The sequence below is a fragment of the Mobula birostris genome, chromosome 22 (assembly GCF_030028105.1).
Source record: "Mobula birostris isolate sMobBir1 chromosome 22, sMobBir1.hap1, whole genome shotgun sequence".
Classification (NCBI taxonomy): Eukaryota; Metazoa; Chordata; class Chondrichthyes; order Myliobatiformes; family Myliobatidae; genus Mobula; species Mobula birostris.
In genome coordinates this window covers 14,470,058-14,478,356 of record NC_092391.1, presented here as the reverse complement: position 1 = coordinate 14,478,356, position 8,299 = coordinate 14,470,058, and the positions used below count along the sequence as shown (strand labels likewise).

The 8,299-nt window shown below is 39.7% G+C and overlaps 1 protein-coding gene across 2 annotated transcripts in view; it reads left to right on the top strand.

Annotated features, from left to right (window-relative positions):
* The first annotated feature begins 339 nt into the window (after positions 1–339).
* rab14 (RAB14, member RAS oncogene family) overlaps positions 340–8,299 on the top strand; it is a 31,808-nt gene continuing 23,848 nt past the window's right edge. Inside the window, exons 1-2 of one of the 2 annotated variants that reach the window (XM_072240066.1) lie at positions 340–503; positions 1,913–2,006. The gene's annotated coding sequence lies outside the window, so the exon portion shown is untranslated. The remainder of the gene's footprint in view (positions 504–1,912; positions 2,007–8,299) is intronic. The other variant, XM_072240067.1, reaches the window with a different exon arrangement.

Genomic DNA, 8,299 nt, shown 5'->3' with positions numbered 1-8,299 from the left:
GAACGTCTCTGATGCTGTTGCAAGTAGGGGTTTTCATTGCAACTCTGCACACATACATCAAGCGAGTGAGAACAAACTTGACTCTACAATCAATGGTAATTACATCAGAGTTGTAAATCCAGAAAGTGGATCCCTGTGTAAAATTTCAAATGCACCTGAGCAGCTGTGGCGTAGGGGGTGGGATGCCCGGTGAGATGAGGACGGTCCGGGGTGCGCCGACCCCACCGTTGACCCTCCCGCCGCTGCAGCCACGGCCCACGGAGACCGCCCAAGCCCAGGCCCGGCCTCCGCGGGAGCGGGAGAGCGGACGCTGACCCTTGACCCGCCCCTGTGACGGGCTGCAGGAAACCCCGACGGAAGTAGGCGCCATCTTGGCAGTCGCCGGGAGGGAGACTTCTGAGGAGTGGGGGGGAGGTCGTTCTCTCAGTCCTCCTTTTTTGTATATTTAAAGCGAGGGCGTGAGATTTGAAGCGAGGGTCGTTCGCAGGCGCTTGTGGAAGACGGTGAGACGCGGCGGGAGTTGTATGACGTTCGGGCGGGCGGAGGGAGGGGTAGGTGTGAATGCAGAGGCCGAGGCCCTGCCCTGGCTTCTTGCCCCCGCCCCCGCCCCCGCCCGCCGCTGGCCCTCCGTGGCTGGTTAGGTGGTAAGGGGCGTGAGTGGTGGGTTTAGCAGTTTACCGGGCCTACAAGGCCCCGCTCCGGCCTGGTTGCTTTGCGGTTGGGTGAGGCCGCTCCCCTTGCAGCCTCGTCGGCCTCTTTAGCTCCTGTCTTTCTGCTCATTATTGCCCTCACCCACCCTTTCAGTACTAGTGAAGGGAGGAGGTGGCTCTGTTTTACCTCCCCTACCTCAGTCTTCTTTCGGATATGACCGTGGTGCTGCAGAGAATCTGGCTGCTTTTGTTTTTTTTTTGCGGGAACCACTGTCCAACTGACATTGGAAGGCTAGGTGGGGAAGTGAATTCTGTTGAAGAAGACTGCATTGCATGGATTATGAGCCATGCTATGCGATTATAGTGTGGTTAGCACCTTAATTTGTTTTTGATTGTAGATGTCAACGTATACAGGGTAACATTTCTGCATGGTATCTGGAATACTGCAGCCCTGGTGACACTGAAACGTTGACACTTCAAAATCTACTGTGTAGTTTTAACGTTCTAGGGCTTAGTTGTTTCATGCAGTATATCCTCACGACATTCCTCTGCAGTATTTGGAGGAGTCTTGTGCTCATCTATGTAACAATGGATTGATTTGTGAACTTGGATGTTGCTTCACTCGATAATGACATCACTAGTTTGCTTTACTGGACCCAATTTATTGCTCTTTATACGGATGTAATTCCTGATTAATAGTTTCATTTTAAGTTGACAGTTACTTTCTGACTAGCTCAGATGCCTAATGAAGTGGAAGTGTTTTGAAATAATGTGTTATTCAGACTAGTTATTGTTTTATGTGGGAGCAAGATGTTGGTTGTATTAGTATTAAATAACTTCCTTATTTGCACAGTTTTCTATATGTAATAGACAAATTTGCAATCCGTGCCATGAAGTGTTAAACAGGAAAAATAGAATATTTTTCATATGGTTGAAGAATATGCATGCTTACAGTTTAAAATTGTCTTCAATTTTAATAAAGGCTGGTTAATGTACAAAACATGGTAATGGACTTAAGTGCAAAAAATAAAACTGCTAGATTGATGACACAGAAACTCTCTCACTTGGTACTTTTTTTCTGACGTCAAAGCACTCTGTCCCTTACCACTTTGATTTTTTTTGTCATCAGACAGACTAAGTGGTGACATCTCAGAGATTGCTCATCGATGTCAAGTTAGGGCAGTTATGTTCTATGTAGCTGTTTCTCCAAATTGTATTGGATTGAAATTTCTCAAATTGATTTCCCATTTGGATTCTTGCAGCCCGTAAGAGAAGAGTTCCATCCCATGACTCTGGTCCGGATTTGAACTGAAGTTCAGGGTGAAAGTTTGTAACCCACTCCACTAACCCTGAAAGGTATTCTTGAATCCAGCGTTATTGTTCTGCGTATTTCTTTGTCTATATTCTGTCATGTTTATCATTGAACACAGTAAGGAAGGTGTCCTTGTTATTAAATCTCACACAGGGAAGTGATGGTCCATTGTAGAACTCTGTATTCTTAACTATAATTTTCTATTTATTTAGGAATACAGTGAGGAGTAGTCCTTCCAGTCCACACATTTTAATGGAGTGGATATACCGAAACTCCTTACAGAATGGCACCAGAATTGAACTCAGGAACGCCTCAAGCTGTAATAGTGTCGCACTAACTGCTATGTTACCATAGTGGTCACCTCGTGTACAGACACTCCTGTGCCTAGTGTCACTTCATGGGCATGCAATCTGTGTCTTCGGTATTTATACTTGCTGTTTATTTTTAGTTATTGTGTTACTGCTTTTTTGTGCTGTATCAGATCCGGAGTAACAATTATTTTGTTCTCCTTTACACTGGAAATGACATTAAACGATCTTAAATCTTCTGATGGTACAGACATTTGCTTTGAAATCTATCAAATTATTTACTGAAAGGAACAGCTAAGTGGAAATCTGGCATCTTATAAATTTAAGCGACTCTTTTAAAAAAAAATGTTTTGGGTCCTGTAATGGAAGCTGAGGTCTTTCTTTAGTGTTTTTTTGTCGGTGTGAGCAGATTCTATTAGTTGTGTTGTTTGTATTTTCCTTTTAAAAAGTAAGAATGTTAGCATCAGAGACTAGCTTCTGAGAATTCAGAATCCAAAATGGTACTTCCTGATTGCAAGGTAACTGAGGTGTCTAGTTCTAATTGTGTGGGAAGAAATTACAAAGATAATTCTCATGTAGAATAACATGGGGGGTGGGGGAAGCTCTTGTAGTTCGATAATGAATCATGGGCGTGGAGCGTCTCTAAACTCGCTTTATTTCTGGCAGCTAGAACTGAAATAAGGCGGCACTTGGAAGCTTTCACATCAATGGTAGTAGTTGTTTGTTAAATCTGGGAATGGATTGATTGAATTATGATACCTAACTTCCTGTCAGGTATTTATGGTGCTTCCATTTTATACAACAAAATCATGTACAGGTATTAGTTATTTTAACAATGGCTAGCCGCTACTCACCAATGAGGACTCTGATTTTTGGCTGTTGCATAGCATTACTGTAGCCACAATTGCTGTGAACAACTGAGTTGACAATATAAATACATTTTTAAAAGTATTTATTTTTGCAATTATTTGACCATTTTAGTTGATGTTTGAAATAAAGACTTCATTCATTCTGCACACGGTCTCCTCCAGGGTTGCACAATGCATTGACAGCCACCTTGACTGCGTGGGTGCAGTGCAAGGGCATGCTGAGAGTTGATGTGGAGTTGCGTATTTCTACTGTCTTGGTTTGATAGCTGCCTTTGTAAATGATCTCTCAATGCCATCCCATGCATAGAAGATTGTTTTGAAGCAATTGAAAAATTAAGTTATTGAACCAAATAAGAGACTTTTGGTAATTATTGGAGGACTTTCATGTATGTCGCGTTTACTACTTTGTTCTGGCATTAAATCCTTCTGTATTCAGGTCTAAGATCTTTCTATACCGCACAGACCAAAAGTGCAGTAAGATAACCTGTGTCACTGAAGGTGTGACATAAAGTCCTGGCTAAATAACTCAATTTGAAAGATTTTACTAATAAAAGAATGTTGCATGATCAAAATGTTTCATGTAAAGTACATTTGCAGGAAGAATTGTATGTTTATTTAAGTTTGGGTCATCACATTAACCTTGAATTTTGGGACCATTTCTTGTGCATTTGTGGAAAAAGCATAATGCAGATCTAATGTGCTACTGTACAGGTCTGTAGGAGTTAGTAACTCCTGTATATATAGACACATTATATGGCTTTACTGGATAATATTGATGTTTCCACTTCTTAGTCCTTTGCTGTATTAGGGAAATTGACATGAGAGGGTGTCTGCCTAATCAGCAGTCAGTTTTTGTTTTTGGCAGTTCGGAATAATTGGTAGTGTGAAAACTATATATTTGAGAGAAGACATGAAATAAAGTTTCATTGCATTTGTAATTATACATGGGCTGTACTCTGGTCACTGCTTTGTCTGGGATGTTGGATAAGCCACCTGTTTGCAATCTTTCTGAGCAAAATTAGGAACATGAATACTGTTTGGTATGCTACATTTTTGCAAAATGTTTTATCTGAAGTAATACTTTTGGTTATAGTATCCATGGTTACCTAAGATGTGGGATAGTTGCTGATTTAGTGAGAACAAAGCAGTTGACAAAAGCACTTGGAATATTTGAGATGCAAGTTTGGTATAAATAAAGTTGGCTGATTTAAACCAGCTTTCACTCAGTAAACACAACAACTAACTTTCCTTACCAGAATTGCATGCTTAATAGCCTCAAATATTTTCAGAAAATAAATTTCTGAAGCCAAATTGAGTTTGATGTCCAGTACAAAAGGTTTGGATGAATAAAATTTGTGGTTGTGGTATTTAACTTTTTTCAGATGTATAAAATCTGCTTTTGCCTTCTCCATTTTGAGCTGACTGGTATTATAGTCTAGGTGAAATATGTTTTGAGTCTCTAAAGAGTTTTGCTCAGCTGAACGTGGAGTGAGCTCATTATTGTATTTAAAAACTACTTCCTTGAAGCTGCTACATTAACCTGTGCAGCATTAAGGCAAATAAGTAGGTATTGTATATTACAAGTTGTAAAGATGGTGTTCAGTATGGTAATGAATGGATAACCTTGTGATGCTCTCAGCAGTAAACACAAGTAAGGAACTGCTTTGGCGTCTGTCAGTTGCAAAAGCCAGATGACGTAGTATTGTGGAAACGTTTTACCAGCTGAATTACAGAACCATAAATGAGCCTGAAGGAAATTCAATTTCATAATGTTCCATTTTTATATTTGTGTGCTTTCCATGTCTTGATTTGGGAAGGTGTGCTTTCAAAGTACAATTAATGGTTTTACAGAAGATGTGCGTGAATCATGACATAAGTTCCTTTTAGATCTAGTGTGTTGCACCTACATTTTTACATAGTTATTTAATGGTTATTTGGCCTGATCTTTTCAAAGCTTCAAATGAAATGGGCCATAAATGGGTAAAGTATGGATCCAAATTTAGTGGCTCCATAAAGTAGTCTAAATTTTGTAATTTAAATTTCTACTTTGGATTTCAAAATTTTCCTTATTCCTTTAACATACACGTGCAGTAAACTTTTTTTGTTCACTGTTTTCGTCCTGGTTTTTTGATACTAGGGCTTCGTCCACACTAGACCGGCAAAATTCAATGTTTGTCATCAGCCGGGTCATACTGTCCGTGAACTCCCTGTCGGTTGCCTCCATACGCTCCAGTATTTGTTTTTTTAGTTTTAAGTCCTCCTGCGCAAGAGCCAACAGCTGTCCGTCATTTGGCAATTTCCTTTTAAGTTTTTCTAGTCTGTAACTGGACAAATGCGCACCATTTCCTCTTCGCCTGTTTTGTGTAGTTGTGTCCTGCGCATGCTCAGTAAGAGGAGATTCACCCAAATACCTGTCTTAATGTGGACGGAGGTATTTTCAAAAACACCTGGTGTGGACACCTATTGTTTTTACTCAAAGCCGGCATTTTCAAAATTATCCGGTCTAGTGTGGACGTAGCCTAAGAATTCATTGTGTGTAATGCAATAAACTTGTACACAGGGCTCAAAATTCCTGCACTCTCCATTTAGTTTTTTTGGGGAGGCTGATCTTAATTTGATATATTGGAAGAGACTGATTCTAATTTAGTATATTGACAGTTGCACTTGAGGTCGCAACATGATTTGTATATATCACAAGAGAATGGGGCCAATGTACTGTTGAAGTAGTTCATCTGGTGGGCGTACCTGACATCTAGTCTACGCATCTGAAAAAGTTCCTGTGCAAAGTTCAAAATAATTAACTGGTCAACTTGCAAATTGCATTAGAATGTTTTCTTGCACAGGTCAGGTGTATACAAAATTTAATAGTTGAATGCTTATCTTTAGTTCTGAGATATGGGTCTGCTGTTGCAAATTTTGTGGAATAACTGAATTAGTATTTTCAACTATGGAATTGAATAGGTGCTTTTTGAATTAAAACAACAAATCCTGTATAACGGAGTTCCTGTAACTAATAAAGTGGTCACTGAGTGTGTTCATGGTCTTTTGCTGCTCTAGCCCATCCACTTCAAAGTTCGACATGTGTGTTCAGAGATGCTGTTCTGCACACCACTGTTGTAATGTGTGGTTATTTGAGTTACCAGTCTGGCCATTCTCCTGATCTCTCTCATTAGCAAGGCAGTTTTGCCAACAGAACTGATGATCTTTGTTTCTGGTGCTATTCTTTGTAAACTCGAAAGACTGAAAGTTCCAGGACATCAGCAGTTTCTGAGATACTGAAACTACCCTGTGTGGCACCAATGATCATTCCATGGTCAAAGTCACTTAAATTACATTTCTTCTCCATTCTGATGTTAAGTCTGAAGAACAACTGAACCTCTGGACCATGTCCGCATGCATTGAGTTGTTGTTACATAATTGGCTGATTAGATATTTACATTAATGAGCAGGTGTACGTAATAAATTGGTCACTAAGTGTAGATCAAGTAGCTTGAATACAAGTAAACTGCTACAGGAAATTAGAAGCAATTATCAGGAATTTCATGGAGAGTTCATTATCTGAGTTGCAGCATTGTTCTGGTATAACTGACCACTAATTTGCTTTCATCTGAAGTTCTAGTCATTCTGATCCTTGAAAGGAGAGCTGTCAATGGAAATGAATGACATTATCATTGCCATTTTGTAAATATAGCAAGGATTAAATGCTTTATTCCAGTGCTAAGTTTCAATTCTCTTTCTCTTTCTTCTCCCCCACCTCTAGAAGTGGTTTGTAATATTGAGAGAAATTAACACTCTTTTATAAAAATGAAAACACTAAATTTCAGAAGTCTGAAGTAAAAACAATGTTGGAGACACTTGGTGGGTCAGGCTTATTTGTCATTTAAGTGTAAAGGCCTGGTATCAGAACTAGGGAAGCAAAGAGCAAACAACACACACAAAAGTTGCTGGTGAACGCAGCAGGCCAGGCAGCATCTCTAGGAAGAGGTGCAGTCGACGTTTCAGGCCGAGACCCTTTGTCAGGACAATCAAGTTTGTTTTAAGTTGCATGGGAGGTGGGAAAAGGATGAATAGGAGAACAAATATGTGATGGCATGATGTCAGGATTGCTGTGGGATAAGTTGCTGAGGTTCTTCTGGAAAATGGGTAAAAGGGCAATTAGAGTCTAAAAATACAAACTCTGGCGAGATGTGTGCTCTGATGTTTGTGATAGTAACGAACTGGTCAGGGTTTACGAATGAAAAGAACCAAGCCAAGCCAACATCCAGAATGATTGCTTGCTGTAGAAAGGTTGTATCCCAAATAGTGGGCACAAGGGTCGCATAGCAGTTAGCCCAATGCCTTTACAGTCAGGGCTTCGGAGTTCAGAGTTCAATTCTGATGTTTGTAAGGAATTTGTACATTCCTCCCCATGAATATGTGCATTTCCTCTGGGTGATTTGGTTTTCTCCCACATTCCAAAGACTTATCCTCCCACACCCCAAAGATGTACCAGCTAGCAGGTTAATTGGTCATTGGAAATTGTCTTGTGATTTGGCTTCAGTTAAATAGGTGGGTTGCTGGTGGTGGTGCTGCACATTTAGCTGCAATGGTCTGTTATGCACTGTATCTTTAAAATAAATAAAATGTAAAGGCTCTGTCTCAGAATTGTCAGTAAATGGCATAATTTTCCAGATAAAGGTAATTCTAGCTATTTTCTCGATTAATTTTTGTTCTTTAAGACTTGCCCCAAATAAGTGGCTGCCCCAATTAACCAGAGGCTACTGTATTTCTATCAGCCCTCCATTCTAGGCAAATCCTGGTGAATCTCTACTCCATTCAGTGCAGTTGTATACAGTTTATTTACTAAAATGCAATCTGCCTATTGATTTGTATAAATAGACTCTTCAATAATACAACTTAAAAAGTCCAAAACAAATTGCTATAGATGTAATATTTTGAGCTTTCTTTATTGTATATATTTTTTTGCCTAATTCAAATAGACTTAAAAGGTGTAATTTGAGGAGCATCATCCATCTAAATGATGAAAACTAGCGACTGCATTTACTTTTAATTTTTAGAAATTGGTTTTTTAATGTCAGATAATCATTTATTATCCTGAGTATTTTGATGCCAACAAGATGGATGAAATGCTGTACCTGGGTCTGAATCTGTCTGGAGCAT